General features: G+C 38.2%; 1 non-coding gene across 1 annotated transcript; it reads left to right on the forward strand.

The window, feature by feature from the left end:
* The first annotated feature begins 589 nt into the window (after positions 1–589).
* On the forward strand, positions 590–696 carry LOC113624231 (U6 spliceosomal RNA). Its single transcript, XR_003434281.1, has one exon. It is a non-coding gene; the product is annotated as a U6 spliceosomal RNA (small nuclear RNA).
* The last annotated feature ends 19,900 nt before the right edge of the window (positions 697–20,596 follow it).

Consider the following 20,596-nt stretch of genomic DNA (forward strand, 5'->3'; position numbering starts at 1 on the left):
ATTATCAGAAAATATATTTGTTTAGTTGACATATTTAATTTTTAAATAATCAACTTGCTAATATTAACTTAGTTAGCAAAGAATTATTACCTCATATGAAGTAGCTAAATCTATTTACACAACTAAAATCCATCTGAAGTGTCAATATCCTCTTCCACCATATTGTTTCACCACACAAACCTTCAGTGGCAAAATCTCATCTTTTATGAAATAAGTAATAATCTTTTTTGTAATGTGATGGCTGTATGGGGGTAATGCTTAGAATTATTATTATTATTTTATTTTATTTTTTCTGTACATGGACCTCCCGTTGCGGAGCACAGGCTCTGGACACACAGGCTCAGCGGCCATGGCTCATGGGCCCAGCCACTCCGCGGCATGTGGGATCTTCCCGGACCGGGGCACGAACCCATGTCCCCTGCATCGGCAGGTGGACTCCCAACCACTGCGCCACCAGGGAAGCCCAGAATTATTATTTTTAAGAGGAGAATCTCTAGCCCTCCTTGATCTATAGCCCTCTCATATACACAGCCCTTGAAACATGGGGTATATTGATTCCAGACAGCCTCCTATTAAAAAAAAAGATCAGGTGCTTGTTTTGGGAGTACATATTGTAAAATTGGAATGAAAACACCTAGACTAGCATGGACCCTGATCAAAGATGACAGACAAATTTGTGAAGCATTCGTATTTTTATTCTCTAATGAAAATTAAAGTAGCTGAGTTTTGTTTTTTCATTTTTAAAGATTGAGCTGTATGATGCCTAATTAGGTTTAAACAAATGAGATACAAATGAAATAAAAATACTATAATTTTACTTAAGAGCTCACAAAAATGAAGTAATTTATAATTTTAAGAAAATTTTCCTTGGTATGTAGCCAAATGTTAATTTTTAAATGATGTGTTTTTACCTTTCTTTCCCTTTGTAACTTAGTTTATAAAAAGCAACTTTAGAAAAGCACTTTTATAAATTCATAAAATTATCCAGATTACCTGCTTTGCATTGCTCAAGTTCATAACAGAATTGTTTACTTCTTCTTTTCTTTTTTTCTAGGTAAACTTGATGCTGATATTGACAACTGATGTAACGGTAGTATTATTAGCACTTTGCTTCAAATAAAAACAAGTCCAGGAGTAGATAAGGAGAGACCTTATTCAAAAAGACTAATACAATAGGGGGAAACCTTGGAGCTCAGAAATCTGCAAGTGCCTCAAAATCAAACACAAAAAGGCTTTTCTTTTATAGAGAGAGGTAAGCAGAGCTTAGCAGAAACTTTTAAGAGGAAGTTGGACAAACAAGGAGTGTGTAAATAGCATAATAGATGCAATCTGTTGACTGAAAAAAATGCACAAACTAAAAACTGAGTCCTCAGGTGGACATACTGAGGACTTAAGCCTGGGATACAGCCTCTCAGATAGCTCGGAGGGACTGTTCCAAAGAGGTAAGGGAAGAGCCAGAATATGTAGGAGTTTTTGCACACTCAAAGAGAACAAAAAACAAAACAAAACAAAAACAGGTAGTTTTTTTTAATCTTTTTAATCAAAAGATTACTGTTAAAGAAAACCAGACATCTCAAGTTAATGAATTTAGTGCTCTTCTACGTATGGGAAGATGTAAGAGTCTGACTGGGCTCATTGAAATCATCCTTTTAATACGCACCTTAACTATCTAGGGTCACGGTGTGCAATTTTTTTTGTTGAAAGGTATGACAGGAAATGTGTCTGCTGGGCCTGCTGATTTGGGGATTGGGGGGGAGTGCATATTCTGTACCTTAGCCTTTGACTCAGGGATGGGGACAAGCTAAAGTTCAGGGAACTGTGGGGAAAGAGAAGCCTGAATAAAGTTTGGTCAAGACAAAGCAGAGGAGAAGAAATACACAATTGTGAATACTTGGTCAGGAGCTATAACAGTATATTGTGTGTGTGTGTGTGTGTGTGTGTGTGTGTGTGTGTGTGTGTGTAAGTACACTTATTGGTGGCTCAGTGTTTCACTTTGTTTGTGATAAGCTATTTTGATGGTTTGGTATGTAGCTGTGGTATTAGATAAAGATATTTGATTTTTGTCCCCTTCCTGTCTCCTAAAACCAAGCTCCTAAAAAGCTTGGAATTTCCTAAGTGATAAGGATGATAAAGGCCTTTTGTTATAAGAGGCAACTCTTGGTGAATGGGACCCTAGATAGCTTCAGGATGGGGGCTGGTTGCCAGAAAGATCATGCCTTGATTGGAAGCTTGGGGAGAAGAAACTAGAGATTGAGTCAATCACCAATAGCCAATGAAATCTCCATAAAATATCTAAATGATGGAGTTTGAAATCTTCCAGGTTCATGAGCACATGAAAAGGCTGAGAGAATGGCACACCTGGAGAGGGCACAGAAGCTCCATGATCCCTCTTCCCCTACTTTGCCCTCTACATCACTGTCACTTTGGCCATTTCTGAGGTTTAGCCTTAATAACAGACTGGAAAATGTAAGTAAAGTGTTTTCCTGAGTTCTGTGAACCTGAAGAGGTTGAACCTGATTTACAGTTGGTGGGTTAGAAGTACAAATGGCCTGAGACTTGTGACTGGCATCTGGAACTGGAGCTGTCTTGTGGGACTGAGCTCCTTAGCTTGTGAGATCTGATGCTAACTCCAGGTAGATAGTGTCAGAATTGATCTCAATTGTTGAACACACATTCAGTGTCTGGAAAATTAAATAAGTGGTGTTGGAAAAGATACCAGGTATTTGGTGTCAAGAACAAGAAACTCTCTTTTGGTGTTAGAAAAAAATGGAATTTTCTAGAACAGCCCTGGCCCAGAGAAACATGTGGTTTGTGAAGAGAAAGAGTAAAAGGGTAGCGAATGAGGAATCTTTAATCCATGGATGGCTACTTAGTCACCAGAGGTATGAAATTTCAGCTGCATTGCAATCACTTACTAAAGGTAAAAGTTACTAGTGGTATTTAGAAATGGTTGCAGACCTGACTTCCAAGGACTTCAGTCACTGGATAACTAAGGAAATGTAAAATAATAAGAAGCATGCCAAACATATAATCCACTGTTGGTTATTATTATCTGTAATAGCTAAAATGAATGAAAATGCTGAGTTGGACTTTGATGCTAGACCAAGCACAGATTTCTCTTGGTGAGAGTCAAGGGACTTGTCCTATCAGGGTGGAAATTTTTAAAGGGTTACTAAGAAATGTAGTGAATAAAGGAAACCTTGACAGGGGTGAAAAAATGAGGAAGAGAAAGGAGAGAGTCAAGAAGCCTCTTGCAGAAGGGTGGGAATATTTAGATGGTTATTTAAAAATGGGATGAATAAAATGAACATTGATGTTATTGAAACAAAGGTCTTAATACACCACTATTGAAAGTTAAGTGGACCAGAGAAAGTCCCTTCTGATCTCCCAACATTAAAAGGCCCCAAATAAGTCCACTCTATGTGCCATCGTTTGGAAGAATTAAAAAAATAAGAAGGCAAATATTTCAATGAGAAACTGGCCCTGGACATACTTGATGCCATAATTGGGCCAATTAATCAAGGTAATGATTGACAAAAGGACTCTGGTCCCTCAGCTAGAAACCCTGCTGTAGACAACAAAGCCTTTTGTACTTACATGATTATAATGGTCAAGGGGTAGGAAGAAGTTTCTGGGATTTCTTGACATAGGAACCATTTGCACTGTGGTACCAAAACCCACTGGTGAAACACTAACATAGACTTCAATTAGATTTAGCAAATATAGAAATGTAAGAGCTAGTAGGATTAAGGTGGAGGTCTGGAAGAAAATTAGAATGTTTAAACAGTTCCTGTGTGAAGAGGTTTTATCTCCTTTACTTGAATGTTTTATGAGAATGGATGTCTATGGATATTTTGTCTGACTGTGGAATGCCTAATTTACCTAGTATTATAAAACCAAAAACTGTTAATGAAGGCCTGACGAAGGCTACAGTTACAAATGTAAGAGTTAATGGGATTAAGTGAAGTTTGGGAGAAGAGTTGGTAAATTTGAATAGGCTTTATTTGAAATGGTTGCAGCTCTTTCACACGAATGTATTATTAGGACAGACATCATATCTGATTGGGAACATTTCCCTTATCTAGTATTGTAAAACACAAGCCATGTAAATCAACCCTTCAAGCAATATTAATTGGACATGCTAAATGGGAACCAGTAAGATTGGCTGAACCCAAAAAGCACAGAATAGAAACTGGATTGCTGGTATGGACAAATTCTCTGAGATACCCCTATATTGAGTGTATACTAGGGATTATGGCAAAACCTGTGAGTGCCTCCCTGCAATGACTACTGGGACATTAGGAATGTTCATCTGAGGGGCAATTACCAGTTGGTATCAGAAATTAGTTATAACTGTCCCTATGATTGAAGGACATAAAATAATCTTGAAACGTGAAACACCCATGTCTTGGGTAATGTTGGATAAATGTTCTAATGGGGAGGACAGTGTCCAGAAGAGTTTCATAATGAAATGGAAATGATTTACAGTTGGCCCTCCATAGCTTTAGATTCCACATCCATAGATTCAACCAAGCATGGATGGAAAATATTATAAAAAGAATCCAGAATGTTCCAGAAAGCAAAATTTGAATTTGCCATATGGCAACTATATACATAGCATTTACGTTGTATTAGGTATTACAAGTAATCTAGAGATGACTTAAAGTATACAGAAGGATATGTATAAGTTATACATAACTACTACACCATTTTATATGAGACTTGAGCAACTTCAGATTTTGGTATCTGTGGGTGTCCTGGAACCAATCCTCCATGGATACCCAGGGATGACTGTATATAAGATCTTTATACTAAGGTAATCCAAGGAGACACCCGTGAGTAGGGAGCTCTTTCCCCAGGACAGAATGTGTAACTGCGTGAAGAGCTGCTGGATTCTATTGTCACTTGGACAGCATCCTATAAACAACAATCAAAGATGTGCCTGGTTTACAGATGGTAGTCCAAAAGTGAACGGACAGCATCCTGTTTAGAAGGCCATCACTCTGACTGAAAAAGGTAAAACATCAGTTCAGTGGGCTGCATTGCTTGCTGCTTGCCACAGTGTTTCAGTTTTTACTCAATGATGGGTTGCTTCTGGCAGGCCTGCAAGCCCTGTACCTGCCCAGCCTCAAGACTGAAGAAAGAGCCTGGAGTCAGCGACAGAGACATCTCATTCCTTTATCCTTGGCTACTATTCTTTCTATTTTCCATTTATGCCCAAACATTTACATCTTTGGAAGGGATATTAGGGTTGGCCACTGTGCTGGTCTAGAGTGTAGGCAGCAGTATTAGTCTAGCAAGTACTTCCCCTCATCTAAGGAGGGGGTTGTGGGAACCTCCTGATTTATAGCCATTAAGTCAGAAGTAAGGATGGCCCAGGGCTTGTTACTGGTGTCTGAAGTGTGAGACTTGAACCCCTTTAACCTGTGGAATCTGATGCTAAATCCAGGTAGATTGTGTCAGATTTGAATTGAATTGTTGGACACCCTGTTTGTGTGTCAGAGAATCAGAGGAATGGTTGGTATGGGGGAAGAAAAACCCTTCAATAGTATAAAATCAAGTATTAAGTCTCTATTAAAGTTGGACAGTTTAGCTTTTTTTCTATCTATAAGAACATCACTAATCCTGGCCTATTACGTGAGTCCTACTGATCGTAAGAGGGACTGAATAAAGGAGAGTATTTAAAATTGTTAAAAGCTATTCTCAGTACTGAGAAAAACAATTTTAAGTGCAAGTTCTACTAGTGATGGGCCAGTAGTTGCAAATTTGCATATAAAGGATGGCATATTATTTTCACCTTTCAAGTACTTGAGACTATTATACCTTTAGACAACTGATGCTTAACTAAACAGTACATTTTCTGTTCCTGCAATTTTTTTTTTTTTTTTGTAATTCAGTGGGTTGATTCCATTAATCATTTCTGCTCTCTTCAAAACTCTTTCCAAATCCCTGTAAGTATCGATATTAAGGGAAATAAAGCAGAAAGAAACAAATCTGCTGTCATCTGAGTCACAAGTTGCAGGTAATAGATTCATTCTTATCCTTGATTTAGGAAACGACAGCCTGTCCATCAGTGATGATCAGAAATTATATGCTTTCAATTCTGTGCAGCCCAGCTCTTGGTAGGTGTGGGGTGAAAAGTACCCTCACCAATGAACTCAGCTTCAGCTTCCGGTAAATCCAAGCCCTCACCCTTCCATGACACATGAAAGGAGTCAATGTCTCAGATCAGTCCTAATAAAGACAATCTTGCTATTTGTACCCTAAGTCCTATTACTCCAACTTCTCTTTGGATGTGTGAAATAAAATTAATATTTTATGGCAAGACAAGAAAAATTTAAACAAAAAATTTTCTCTGCCTTTTGGCCTCCTCTCTCCCTGCACTGTGCTTTGTGTATCTGCATTTTGCATTGACCAAACCTCCCCAATGGTAGAAATACCTGCTCAACCATAAAAAGCAACAGTCTCCTAGCATCAGTAAGACAAGTTCTTAAAGATAACATTCCTTCTTGATCTCTTAAGGGGTCACATAGTGCTTTTATATCTGGATTATGTAAACTGTCAATAATACATCATTTGATGTACAGCTCTTTGTCTCAAAATAAACTTATATAACTGTGCCTTGACTTCTAATGGGTGGAACAGTTCTCAGAGCTTTCTGAGATGCTTTTCCTGGGTTATAATCCTCAAATTTGGCTTGAATAAAATTTTCCATTTCTTTCTTAGATTGACTGGTTAATTTTTCATCAAGAGATGGCTGTGTTTTCTCCCTTTATGTAATCTCAGAAATAGCCTCTAATTGTCATTTGTAATTCTATGGCTGGACCTCAAGCTCTTGTATTTATGCTTCTACTCTTAAATATATTTTTTTCCACAAAACAATCATAAACTGTAGACAGAGTAGCACCAGACACTGTAGTACCTGCTATACATATATAATTTCATTTAGCACTCATCGCAAAAATATAGGGTAGATAATATTTTCCCACTTTTTCTGGACAAGTTAAATTAACTGTGATTAACAACTACTAAGTAATAAATGGTCAGCAGGATCTAATCTAGATCGACTCTGTTCTTTCTACTCTACTACACTGCAGCTCCCAGTCCATGGTCCACTTTCCAGTGTGTTCATCTACAATGCCCACCTAGTTCTTTACTTCATATTGCCACTTCCTTATAGAGAATATTACCCCCCAAAGCCACTTAAACGTGCCAACTGAAACCATGGAAATACAACCCTTCTATGCCTGTGGATCATTAGGTTTTCCTACCTCTCCAGTATGCAAAGCAGGGATTCTAAAGGTGGGTTACATGGATCTCCCTGGGTTTAATAATTGGTTTGGGGGAACTCTGTGATATCCTTAAAGCTATGCAAAACAAAGCAAAAAAAAAAAAACCAAAAAAGTGTGTGTGTGTTTGTGTGTGTGTGAGAATATGTGCTTTCTCCTAGGGTAGTAAGCTCTTTACCGACCACTTATCCTCTTTACAGATGTACAGATGTATAAATCAGGGATCATGTCATTGAAGGGCTTCTGTCATGCTCAAAGCCATTGTGATTTTTAAGGTGGACTCTATGCAACCACTCATAAGTAACTTCTCTTTCTCTTCACATGTGGGAGAGGAATCAACAGCTGTATTTTGTGGTGCCACATGTGTGGCAGAGTGTAGGAGGGATTTTGTTTTCTGTTCTCATCTACTTCATCATTACTATTTCTCACTTTGCTTCTATCATCTTCTGGTGCATATCTCCTTTGTGGCCTATTTTATTTATTTATGAAAAATATTAATATTATGATGTGTATATGCTCATTTTATATTAATATGAAGGGCTATTTAATTATTTTTTCTTTTTTTTTTCTTCTATAGCACTTTGAATATGTCATTCTACAGCCTTGTGGGGTTCTTTGGTTTTGTTTTGTGTGTGTGTGTGGTACACGGGCCTCTCACTATTGTGGCCTCTCCATTGAGGAGCAGAGCCTCCGGACGCACAGGCTCAGCGGCCATAGCTCATGGGCCCAGACACTCCGCGGCATGTGGGATCTTCCCGGACCGGGGCACGAACCCATGTCCCCTGCATCGGCAGGTGGACTCTCAACCACTGCACCACCAGGGAAGCCCTGGGGTCCTTTGTTTTTTATGAGAAGTCAGCTGTTACTCATATTGGGGTTTTCTTGTAACAAGCCATTTTCTCTTCCTGTTTTCAAGATTTTTTTCTTTGTTCCTGATTTTCAACAATTTAACTATGATGTGTCTGAATGTGAATCTTTTTACATCAACACTTGCAGTGTGTTGAGATTTTTGGATTTGTAGATTGACATTTTTCATCAGATTTGGGAAAATTTTTCAGCCATTATGTCTTTGAATATTATGTCATGAATATTTTTCATGTCCCTTTCTATCTCTCCAATGCTGGTACTCCCATTATACATATGTTGATGTGCTTAATGGTTTTAAACACTTCTCTCAGGCACTGTTTACTTTCATTCTTTCTTTTTTCTCTTCACCGTATTGCATAATCTTTATTAATCTATCTTTTGTGTGCCTGATTCTTTTTTCTGCCAGCTCAAATTTACTGTTGAGCCCCTCTAGTAAATTTTTTATTCTAATTACTATAATTTTCAACTCCAGACTTTCAACTTGGTTCTTACTTATAATTTCTATCTCTTTACTGATATTTTTTATTTGATGAGGCATTCTTATCTTTAGTTCTTTGAACATATTTATAATGCCTGCTTTTGAAAACTTTATCTGACAAGTCCAACATCTGGGCTTCTTCAAAGGGTTTCTATTGCCTACATTTTTCTTCTTTCTTTTTGTGTATGATTCACACTTTCCTGTTTGCTGTTCTTTATATGTCTCAATTTTTCATTGACCATCCCCCTCCGTGGGTGGTTTGATATGGTGTTGCTGTTGCTTCCTTGGTCATGTGTTTGTTTAGTAACTTGACTGAAATATCTCTGTAGCATCTATTTTCCCCATAATATACAGCATCTGATGGCTCTTGTAATTTTTTTTTCTTGTTTTTATCTTTTATTCTAGTGGTCTTTTATATACCTAGTGGTCACATCTAAGTCAGTTAAGCCACTTGTTTGGTCAAAGATCATGTTTAAACATCCTTAGCCAGTTAGATTTTTATCCTTTACAGTTTTTACTGTTAGATATGTGTCTGACATAGAGGATGCTATCACAATTTAAGGAGTTTATGATCTTGTCCCATGTTCATCTAGTAACTAATCATTTAGATTTTTCCTCTCTGATCATTCCTAAGAGGACACAGCCTAAGGCATGCACATAGCCTTTCACTCTGCCAGGAATGGGTGATTTTATTTTTTAACCCTGGTTTCCTAAGATATGTCCATGAGTCAGAGTAGCTTATTATTCAGCCAGTGTTTTGTCAGAATTGCTCTGACGTCTCTTGTGCCAATGAGGCTTCTGCCTTTTGTTGATGGACCTTTGTGTAGCTTGGGAAGTGCTTTTCAAATCTACCCCATGTCCAGTTCTGACTGCTTCTAATGATCTGGTGCAGCCTAGCACATGCACACAACACTCCCAACCCCCATGATTGACTGTTACTCCAAAGAAGTCTGGTAAAGACAATATTGTCCCTGGGTTCTTTTAAATTTCTGGTTCCTCTTCCATGTCACTTGTTGCTACTAGTATCAGGGTGCTATCTTAATTGCCTCCCTCTAAGGTCTTCATGGTTTTTGACAACAACCTTAGTAATGGAATTCTCTGAGCTTTGTTAAAAATAAAGTCAGCCCCTTCAGGCAGAGCTGTGGATCTCTAAATTATGATGGCCTTCCTCTTCCCCTGCTCAGAATCTTTGCAGGTCTGCACAGGAGTTGGAGGTGAGCCAATGGCCCACTTCTAGAGTGATATTCCAGCTCGATCAGCTGAAACTGCAGGCAGTTAGTAACATCTGATCTTCTTGGCTTTCCCTTCCCTGCATGGAAACTCTGCCCTATAAGCAAGCTGGAGCGGAGAAAACTGTGCCCAGTTTTTTTAGTTTATCATATCTAGAGTGGAGCTTGCATGCTACAGTTAGGGCCTGAGTAGGGACAGGGGGCCTCAATCTTCTGAGTTATGCCTGTTTTGAATAGACCTTCAGCAAAACAGGACTTGAGATGAGAAATTCTTACTACCTACCTCTTCTGAGGTGAAACCATAGCCCTCAAATGAAATTGGAGGAAGGAGTTCCCATCTTAATGTCTGTACCCTCCTGGGGTAGTGGACATGGGTAGAGTTTCTATACATGGAGCTGGGAGGGGGAAAAAGGAATAGGTCATGGCTTAAATGCCATAGTCTCCTGCTATTGTTGAGATTTAGACTTTCTTGAACAAGTGTTGTACCCTTTGCTTTATGGCCTTAAAACAATTTCCAGAGACTTTAAATTATTATTTTGTTTTCTTTTATAATTTTCTCCAGTTTAAAGGTTGTTTTGTTGGGAGTAAGTTTCACTGCATTACTCACTCTTCCATTCCAAAATTACTACTTCCTTAATCATAATTCATTGCATTACTTTCATATTGCTCCCAGAGATAAACCAACACATATATGGTCACCTTATTTTTGATAAAGGAGGCAAGAATATACAATGAAGAAAAGACAGCCTCTTCAATAAGTGGTGCTGGGAAAACTGGACAGCTACATGTAAAAGAATGAAATTAGAACACTCCCTAACACCACACACAAAAATAAACTCAGAATGGATTAAAGACCTAAATGTAAGGCCAGACACTATAAAACTCTTAGAAGAAAACATAGGCAGAACACTTTATGACATAAATCACAGCAAGATCTTTTTTGACCCACCTCCTAGAGAAATGGAAATAAAAATAAACAAATGGGATCTAATGAAACTTAAAAGCTATTGCAGTACAAAAGAAAACATAAACAAGATGAAAAGACAACCCTCAGAATGGGAGAAAATATTTTCAAATGAAGCAACTGACCAAGGATTACTCTCCAAAATTTTCAAGCAGCTCATGCAGCTCAATTTCAAAAAAACAAGCAACCCAATCCAAAACTGGGCAGAAGACCTAAATAGACATTTCTCCTAAGAAGATATACAGATTGCTAACAAACACATGAAAGGATGCTCAACATCACTAATCATTAGAGAAATGCAAATCAAAACTACAATGGGGTATCACCTCAAACTGGTCAGAATGGCCATCATCAAAAAATCTACAAACAATAAATGCTGGAGAGGATATGAAGAAAAGGGAACCCTCTTGCACTGTTGGTGGGAATGTAAATAGGTACAGCCACTATGGAGAACAGTATGGAGGTTCCTTAAAAAACTAAAAGTAAAACTACCATATGACCCAGCAATCCCACTACTGGGCATATACCCTGAGAAAACCATAATTCAAAAAGAGTCATGTACCACAATGTTCATTGCAGCTCTATTTACAATAGCCAGGACATGGAAGCAACCTAAATGTCCATCGACAAATGAATGGATAAAGAAGATGTGGCACATATATACAATGGAATATTACTCAGTCATAAAAAGAAACAAAATTGAGTTATTTGTACTGAGGTGGATGGACCCAGAGTCTGTCATACAGAGTGAAGTAAGTCAGAAAGAGAAAAACAAATACCATATGCTAACACATATATATGGAATCTAAAAAAAATGGTTCTGAAGAACCTAGGGGCAGGACAGGAATAAAGACACAGACGTAGAGAATGGACTTGAGGACATGGGAAGGGGGAAGGGTAAGCTAGGACGAAGTGAGAGAGTGGCATTGACAGATATACACTACCAAATGTAAAATAGATAGCCAGTGGGAAGCAGTCGCATAGCACAGGGAGATCATCTCAGTGCTTTGTGACCACCTAGAGGGGTGGGATAGGGAGGGTGGGATAGGGAGTGTGGGAGGGAGAAGCAAGAGGGAGGGGATGTGGGGATATATGTATATATATACCTGATTCACTTTGTTATACAGCAGAAACTAACACAACACTGTAACAGAATTATGCTCCAATAAAGATGTTTAAAAAAAATTTCATATTGCTAAAAAAATTTTAAGCATACTGAAATTTATTGTTCATTTAAATTGTATGTGGAACTGACTTAAACTTTAAACCAACAAAGAAAATTTTGGTGGTGTATTATTAAATACATTTAAGAATTTGCCTGACATAAATTAAGTAAACTATATGTTAAACACCATTTATAAGTTAATCTTTGGATATACATTTCATAGTGAGACAGGAGCAAATGGGGCAGGGCACAACCTTTAAAAGAATGACATAGCCTTTGAGGATACAATAAAAACTGGTTACAACAGATTAGATCCAAGATGGTGGAAGGTTGAACCTCCAGTAGACCTTGAGCCTTGTTATACACTCATTGTAATACATTAGCATGCTAAATGACACACCCACAGGTGCCATGACAGTTCCAAGGTCAACCATAAAAGGCCAAAAGTGAGTGGTGGCCCAACTCCTGGAAATTCCCACCCCTTCCCCAAAATAGTCGGAATAATCCTCTCATTTATTAGCCAGGGAAATTACCTGGCCCAGAATAACTAACTACCCCATAATTCAGGGCGTCTCTCACTTTCCCAGACAGCCTACATTCTGTCTGTGGAGTGTGTTTCTCCCAGTGCTGATCTCATTTTCCAAGATGACCCCATTCCCTGGGACTGCTCTCGCCTTTTGAGAGGGACCACATTCTGCCTATAGAATTTATATCTCTCTAAATAAGCCTGTTTTCAATTTACTATGGCTCACTTTTGAATTCTTTTCTTTCTGAAGCTACGGACCGTCACTTGGCAACGTGTCCCAGGGACTCACCTGAGACCTGGGACATGACCATCCTCTCGCACCCCATTTTCCTGCAACAATAGAGCTTTATATTTTCATGAGGACTCTTTTGAAATAACTTAATATTTCATATCCCTTTTTTTATTTTTGCCTTAGTGACAGATATAATTATCCAACTCTACTGAGAAAAGATGTTGAAATATTTTCTCCTGTAATCATTGTGAAAAGTCAAAAATTTGTAAAGGTGCAACAATAGGTCACATTACAATTTTTGAAAAAATACTTTTTAAGCCAGTAATAACCATCGAAATGGCAGAGATTAAAACAACAACAACAGCAGCAACCAAGTATGTAATGACTACTTTTATGTGACTATTATGTAACACATTTGCAGAAAATTCCCTCTATATGTTAAGTATCTATACATTTGTTTGGGGCCCAGACCAACTGTGGGGCTTTTTGTGTTACTCTGTCCTCATTCCTCTTTTCAGGGGTATCTAATTTTCTTGTTGCACGACAGAGTCTTTTTAAAAAGACAAAAACTGTAGCGTCATCTGATTCAACTGCTTTATTTTATAAATCTTAAAAACTATGTTCTAGAGAGAAAAATCAAGGTCATGTGGCTTTTAATGGACATCTGAAACTTGGGTGTCTCAAACCCCTCCCCAATGCATACTTCACTCTGCATGCAGCTTCCCCCCAAAAAATAGCAGAAGGTGATGGTAACTGAACTCAAGTCACCAGAATCAACCTAGCACCTTACTCATTTATTTCCCTGTACAGCTGCTGTTCCAGATGCAGTATTCGGAAATAGAGGTAACACTTCAGAACGGGTCCTTTCTATGTTGGACACTTTATTTCTGTTCACATTTTCTGAAGATCCCATGTACTCCTGGGAGATTATTTTTCCTTAACTTTCTTTAAAGGGGAGGGGGATGGGGGAAGACTTTCCTAGGACATCTGCAATTCTGAATAAGTACTGCAGGCAAGGAAAGAAGAAGTGAGTGTTCATAATTGAAGGATATCTCCCAAAGGACAAAGGTCAAGTTAAAAAAAAAATCAGGAAGGGGTAATGTTTACAGAGGACAAAGTGCTTTAAACTGGAGAGATGCAATATTTTTACTATAGGATAATGGTAAAAGTATGTCTTTTTCACAAGTTAAAATTTCTGTCCATAGTTAGAGAAAAAAAATGTATACCTATGATATAGAGAATTACTTTGGATCAGTGCTTTTAGTTTATGTAGTACCACTATTTGGAGGAATATGCATTTTCTACATTATTTAAAAATATTTATAACAACAAATAACTTATAAACAGATTATCTCTGACAATGGTGCATATCATTCACTGAAAATCTAATTTATTTATGGTATTTTTAAAGAGAAAATATAAACAAGTAATCTTTAAATAATTTCCAATGTGCTTTGGGGGCCAGTCAATATAATATTGTGTGATTCTCATTTCCTTTCCTAAATTCTCTGTGGGAATCCTCAGTCAGTTGTTGCAGCGATTAGATCTTAGTTTTGTGGCATGTTGAAACACTCTAAATCAGGACAGAGGAGGTGAAGAAAGCTCTCTTAGTTAAACAGATAACTTGTGTACTGCAAGGCATTCTTTTGTTTATGAACTTCAGAGAGAACTCTTTGTACATTATACAAGCCCACATTGTGAAGAACAAAGATGGGATTTCAAAGGCTGGCCTCTTTTGTGATAGAAGAAAAAGCATTTTTCCTCTCCAGGTGGATATTTCTAAGAAAGATTAATAGGTAGAGGAAAAATCATCTTCAGAAAAGATCAGAGTTTGAGCTGTGCTGTTTGTGCTTCATGGCTTTATATATCCCCTCACTAATAGTGGGCCAAGCATGAAAAAGTTTTTTTCTTTTTCTTCAAACTATCCATTGCATAAAATTAATTGACAAACATAACCATGTCTGACAGTGAAATTTGCAATTTAATGTGCATACACACAGTATGTCTTCTACTTTACGCAAATATTCCCCAGATGCTTTCATTTTGCTGGTAAGGACATATCTTCCTCTTCTACTATCGTCCTCTTTTACTTTTCATTGAGTCATTTCTATACCTTCACAGGCACATTTTCAAGTGCTTCTGAAGAAGGATTGGTCTACACTGCGCCTTGTCTCAACGTGATGTCTCCCAGCCTCTATTATCAGAACCAGTCTTCTTTTTCACCACCCACTTTGTTTCCTTTGCCTGTGAATGTTTTTAAATATTCTAAGTTGTTTTGTATTTCTTTGTAATCTGTTAAAAATCAAGCTCACCCGACCATCTCTGTAACAATGTTCTATTTCCTGCTCTTTTAATATAATTACCAGCATGAATTATCTCATGCCTGACATTTGTACCTCTATAATATATGGCTGTCAGGATTGGACTTTTAAATATATATTCTCAGTAGAGTTTAACCTACTGTAAATAGGTTGCTTAGCACTGCCATTGCATCTTACTTTATACATATTATTCAAAAATAAGCATGAAGAGCACTTCTGTAGACCGAGGACACTTTATAGGGTTTAGAAAGAACTTAAGTGAGTAAATAGTGTTTTGAATATATTAAACAGTCAGCTTATGCACTTTTATTTTTTTTGGAAAATGGAATTCTAGTAATTCTAAGAAATTCTAGGAAATGTCATATACAGTCCTAAAAATCTTCCAATCAGTGAACTAAAAAATTGCTCTGATTCTTGTTTGCGTAAAAATACTTAGTTAGAAATAATTTCATTACTAGGAAGTATATAGCAGCCTCATTGCTAAAAGAAAATAAGCAAAAAAAATAATAATAATAGATACACAAAATTAAATCGCTATCTACAAAAGTAATGTTGCCAGATTATATTAAAAGTGGGACATAAGATCTTAAGGGAGAGATGCTGGAAGTGGAGCAACATGGATCAGGTTCCATTATCCCTTTTTCCTTAAATGAATAAAAGTATTTTCACGGGGGACATCATTGTTTCCCATTTTTCTTGGGCAGTTGTCTCAGCAACAGAAGGCATTTAAAGCTACAAAATTTTTTTTGAAAACAAATCAGTATAATAAATAAAATATACAAAATGTTACATTGAAGGATCCAGGAAAAGATTTGTAAAATAAGAAATAGGCTCAGGAAAAAAAAAAAAGTAATTTTCAAGTTCAAAGATTTTTATGTATACTGTAGGGGCAGAAAAAAATTTCCCTTCTACCCTTCTAGGTTCTTTGGCTGGTCTAGTAATTAAACTGACATAAGACAGATTAACAAGAAAAAAATTGATATCATATGTACAGGATTCCCAAAGATATGAGACCAAAAGACCATCAAGCAATTGAAGTTTCTATGCTATCTTGAGCTGAGAATTGGGATGGGGGCTTCAAAGAGGAAGAGGGTAATTCATGGGGGCACATTTTGGATGGCATATTCTGTTCCCCTTCAGTAGCCGTTCAAAAATTCATTCATACATTATTTAGATATACATTCAGAATATGTATTTTATTTTATTCTCTAACATTTTTATTTATATCCTTCTCATAATCTTTTGGGTACAGAAGGAATAAAGGAAAGTCATTTTAGCAAAAATCAGTTAAAAAACTTGGTCCAATCCACTAATTTAAACTGGATCTTGAGGTTGAAGTCAGTGTCTTTGAGGTAATTCATTCTTAAAGTTTTTCCATTTTCCCCTCACTCCTGTCACAGGTGGGATTAGAGATGTGAGCAAAAGACTTCTATAACTCTGAGGCATTAGGAGGAAGAAAAACCTCTCACCTTATTCCCTAGGCTAGTTCTTGGGAATAAAACAAATCTGAACTTCAGCAAGGAGGAACTTATTCAAAAAGAACATTGCAATAAGGGGAGGAAGACTGTTGTGATGGGGCAGGGGCACTCTTGCAATAGGGGCAGGGGGGTTATTGAAATTATATGATGTGGAAAATATGCCAGGAGATCTGCAAGTGTATCAAATGGCATGAGAAATGGACTTTTCTTTTTCAGGGAGGAGTAAACAAGACTAGAAAAAAATGGATATGGGAAAATGGGATGAGTGATGGTGTGTAGGACAGCTGATGGGGGAATATTTTCCCCTGAGGTCAGCTAACATTCTGAGCAGTGGCTGCAGAAGAGGAGTTGTACAGCGTTGGGATGATCAAAAATGGGTGAAGGCTTAGGGGCCTGGGGAAGGAGAGGTGTCTGATTAAAGTTTGTTCAAGTTAGCAAGCATTTCATCCAGATTGCTCAGTGGGGATAAACAGTTCAGCTCACCATTTAAGAGTCAAAGAATGGGAATTTAGAGAGTATTGGTCAGGCCTTGTCTTAGTAAAATGGGGGATACTCATGGGTCTTGTCTAACTATACAGGGAAGGGTGGATTTTTACAGTCAGTCATTTTGGGGAGCACAGAAACGCTGGGGTAATTTCCTGACTGTTGCTCTTTGGGGAGAGTCAAAGGATTCTGATAAAGTTCAACATTGTCAACCAAGTGGAACTTTGCGGCCAGTGCTGCAAATATCCTTGGTTGGTGAACTTGCAGTCTCCACCTTCTTAGCTCAGTCAGGGCTGAGAGGCTGCTGTCAGATGGCTCGGTTTCTTATTGCCTCTCATTGGTGCTGAAAACCACCAATGGTGAGTGTGTTACTATGATTCTAGTACCATTTCCAGTGTAGGGGTAAAAGGATTTTCCTACCCAATTCTCTGACATCAGTTGGGTGTCCTATAATTCAACTCAATTCTGACACTATCTACCTGGAGATAACATCAAATTCCACAGGGTAAGGGCTCAGTCCCACAGGACTGCCTCCCCACTTCCAATGCCAGCTGCAAGCCCAAGTTGTCACCTGTGCTTCTGACTCACCTGCTATGAATTGGAGGTTCCAACAGCCCCCTTCTTGGGTATGATTACTTTTCTAGAGCAACTCACAGAACTCAGAGGTACTGGATCACCAGTTTATTAGAAAAGGATTTAACTCAGGAACAGCCAGATGGGAGAGATGCATAGGGCAATGTATGGAGAAAGGGCATGGAGCTTTCCTGTGCTCTCCAAGCTTGTCACTCTCCCCAAATCTCCACCTGCTCACCAACCCAGAATCTCTCTTACACCTGCATTTTTAGGTTTTTAAGGAGGCATCGTACATAGGCATGATTGATGAGAATCATTAGCCATTGGTTCAACCTTCAGCCCATTTCCCCTTCCCCAAGTTCAGGGAGGTGGGACTAAAAGTTCCAATCCTCTAATCACATGGTTAGCTCCCCTGGCAACCAACTGGCATCCTTAGGTTAAGTTTATTGCTCTCATCTCAGGAAATTCCAAAGGTTTGGGAAGCTGTGTCCAGAAATGGGAACAAAGACCAAATCTATATTTCTTATTATAAATCATGTTATCACAAGGCAATCTCCTCACTTCAGCTCTTGGTCTAGAATGTCCTCTCCCCAGAAACAACAGCTCAGACACACAGAATTACAAGTCAGGTCCATAAATTTTCAACTTAACACACACCATAAAAAAACTGAAGGGTACAAACCAGAAAAGCTGGCTGCCTGACCATGCTTATTTACTGTCTTAATCCATCATGAACAAAAATCTTGGTACTAAATCACCCTAAACAGTGACCTGTTCCAAAGTCTGAATTTTGGATTGGTGAACAGCCTCTCTGCTCATAACAGAGCCTTCCTGACATAAAATGCACTTCCAGTGCAATGGCTATCTCACACTAAGCAGAAAAACAATGAATATGTGATTACTATATGGAGGAGGTGGAGAAGTCAGGAAAAGACAAAACATTTTCCTTTAAAAATATTACCTAGGGCTTCCCTGGTGGCGCAGTGGTTGAGAGTCCACCTGCCGATGCGGGGGACGCGGGTTTGTGCCCCGGTCCGGGAAGATCCCACATGCTGCGGAGCGGCAGGGCCCGTGAGCCATGGCCACTGAGCCTGCGCATCCAGAGCCTGTGCTCCGCAACAGGAGAGGCCACAACATTGAGAGGCCCACATACCGCAAAAAAAAAAAAAAAAAAAAAAATTACCTAGTTACCCTTACAAAGTAAATATTCAAAAACGCATAAACTAAAAACAGATTTGCTATACATCAGCTCTCAGGACAAAAATGTAATAAAATATAAATAATTAGACGTCAATGGAGGAAATTGATCAGATTAAAGGAAACTATTAATTATTTATAATATAGCAAGAGTGAAAGGAAGTAATCAGACACCCATCTAAGAATAGCTTTTTGGTAGCCAAGGTACAGAGCTTGGCAGTGACAAGGGAGCTGAATCAACCTGACATCTGCTAACCAGGAAAGATGCTCTGTTGTAAAAAGCAGAGGAATTAACATGGCTGAGCTTCTTTATTTGACTCTTATGCACCCAGGAGAACTGCATGATGTAATCTGCACAAAACTTACCCGGAACTGATACAGCTGAGAATTCAAAAGCAGAATGGGGGTAGGGGTAGGGGTGGGAGTTAAGCAACACAACAACTATGTTTCCAGAAAGTAGATTTAAACAGAATGAAGGAAAAAGTTTTGTTTTTAAGTCTTGTAGGATGGAAAAATTCAAGGGATAGTAAGGTAAAGATCTGTACCTTCAGAAAAAAATAATAAGTTCATTTTATTGGTGAAATAAGTAAAAATATGGGGAAAACCTAGTTACCAGATGACTTGAGAGAGCTAAAAAATAAGCATGCATATATATATATATATATATATATATATATATATATATATATATATATTTAGACAGAGATACATGGATGACTGCCCAACAGAAATATCTTACAGAGGAGGTAAGGAAATTTAGAGTAGAACACTTCTACAAACCCTTATTGGCCACTTATGTGATATGCACTGGTTTTATTTAATTTAGTCTTCACAATTGCCAGGAAAGACAGTGAGGACAGGGAAGGTAAAAGAGAAGAAACAACAACTGGACAAGATCATATGATCTTGAATGCTTATTCCACTGAATGAGTTTTAATGGAGAATTACCCATGTTTTTTCAGACTTAAGGATCTAATGCTTAGCACATTTCTCTGAAAGTGATCTTTCAGATATTGGCTCTCTGCTAAAATATTTCCCCTTTGTCAAGAATATTTGGACTAAAATCTGACTCTTTACTCTAAAATTCCAGATGATTCATTAGTTATTCTTCACTAACCTTTTCATCATCACATATTAACACTCCCTGAAAATCACCCTATATCTTGGTCATGCCAATTTTTCTTAACTTCTTCACACATGGTGTGTGCTATGGTGGCCAGTCCCTTTGCACAGGCTGTTCCCTATAGCTGTAATGTCTTTCCTTCCATTCTTTATCTGGTAATTCTCTACTCAATCATCAAAACACATCTCATGAAGTTTTCTTTGTTCTAACCCAGCCAAGGTAAATGTTTTCCTCTAGGCTCTCACTAGAGAATTTCATCTAATGAAATTAGTATAGGTATCACACATGGCTGTAAAAGTTAATTTTTAAAAAATTTATTTTATTTTATTTATTTATTTTTGACTGCATTGGGTCTTTGTTGCTACGCACGGGCTTTCTCTAGTTGCGGCGAGTAGAGGCTATTTTTCATTGTGGTGCGTGGGCTTCTCATTGCGGTGGCTTCTCTTGTTGCAGAGCATGGGCTCTAGGTGCGTGGGCTTCAGTAGTTGTGGTATGTGGGCTCAGTAGTTGTGGCTCATGAGCTCTAGAGCGCAGGCTCAGTAGTTGTGGTGCATGGGCTTAGTTGCTCCGCAGCATGTGGGATCTTCCCGGACCAGGGCTCGAACCTGTGTCTCCTACATTGGCAGGCGGATTCTTAACCACTGCACCACCAGGGAAGCCCAAAAGTTAAC

Source organism: Aethalodelphis obliquidens, unplaced genomic scaffold (genome assembly GCF_003676395.1).
Source record: "Aethalodelphis obliquidens isolate GAN/ISIS:26980383/991018 unplaced genomic scaffold, ASM367639v1 scaffold1, whole genome shotgun sequence".
In the NCBI taxonomy this organism is placed as follows: domain Eukaryota; kingdom Metazoa; phylum Chordata; class Mammalia; order Artiodactyla; family Delphinidae; genus Aethalodelphis; species Aethalodelphis obliquidens.